Genomic DNA, 1,214 nt, shown 5'->3' with positions numbered 1-1,214 from the left:
AGGAATATGAAGAAATTTTGGATTGTAAGAGCGAAATTATCTAAGTTTCGGCTCTGATACCAAATTTGTTGCAAGATAAAGAAGGACATAGCAAGAAAGAGTGGGTGAACTAGAGAAAAGAGGGGGAGAAACCTGAAGAAGAACAGATCAAGGGGAAGGAGGACAAGGCAAAACCAATTTCAATTTCTCAGAAACATCAACCCTTTGAATCACACATGAATCTAATATAAAAAGTAAAACCAAACACTAAAGAGAGTGGGTTGGCTTGGGCCAAGTCTATTATCCAAGTCCAATAACATAGTCCAAATAAAAATAAATAAAAAGATTGGATGTCTTCATCAGTATCAAGTCGAGTTAGTAGAGCAAATTTTTCTTGATTATCAGTACAAGGCTATTGTAAATAGCCTATTGCAACTAACCTTGCTTATTTCTTTGTACAGAACCATCCGAGTTATATTTCACCCTGTAAATCAACTATATGCTAATAATGTTTTTCGTTTTCAGGCTTATCAACAAGCTCCCATGTGTTCTTCCTTTTCAATCACATCAATTTCTTCTTCCACAGCCTTATGAATCTCCTCTTTGTATCATCCTCAATGTTCATGCATCTTTGCTTTTTTTTTTTTTTTGTCAACCTTTTTTTTTTTAGTTTCATTTAACTCTACCATCGATTCCGAGATTTCATATCTTGATTTGACCATCTCCCGTAGATCAAGAGACTCGAAAAAAGTCTTCACTTGATACTCTAAAAATCATAGTTGTCCTCCATAAATATTGGAAACTGAACAATTGTACATTAAGTTATATATAAAAAAAAAAAGTGAAATGACAAAAGATAAAACCAAAGCGGTAGGTAGCTATCAAACCAACCCATTTCCAATGTATTATATATATATAAAATCCAAATCTTTAACACACACACAAGAAAACGGTGCAGAGAAGAAGAAGATAAAAAGAGAAAGGGAAAAGAGGAAGAAAAAGAAGAAAAAAGGGGAAAAATTTGTCAACGTGTTAGGAATTAAGTGCTCTATTCTATTAGGTTTGAATTTCTCAATTTTGAAAGGTAGGTAAAAAGTTACTTATTGTTAAGTTATGTTTGATTTTATAGTTGTTAGATTAAATTTAATATCATTGAAGGGGTTAAGTATAATAAACTAGAAAATTGAGTAAAATGAAAGAAAAATTAGTTTTAGTAATTAAAGATACTTTAGAAA

Source organism: Olea europaea, chromosome 1 (assembly GCF_002742605.1).
Source record: "Olea europaea var. sylvestris chromosome 1, O_europaea_v1, whole genome shotgun sequence".
Taxonomy (NCBI): domain Eukaryota; kingdom Viridiplantae; phylum Streptophyta; class Magnoliopsida; order Lamiales; family Oleaceae; genus Olea; species Olea europaea.
The sequence above is the reverse complement of the archived record's forward strand: the minus strand, read 5'-3'. Positions refer to the sequence as shown.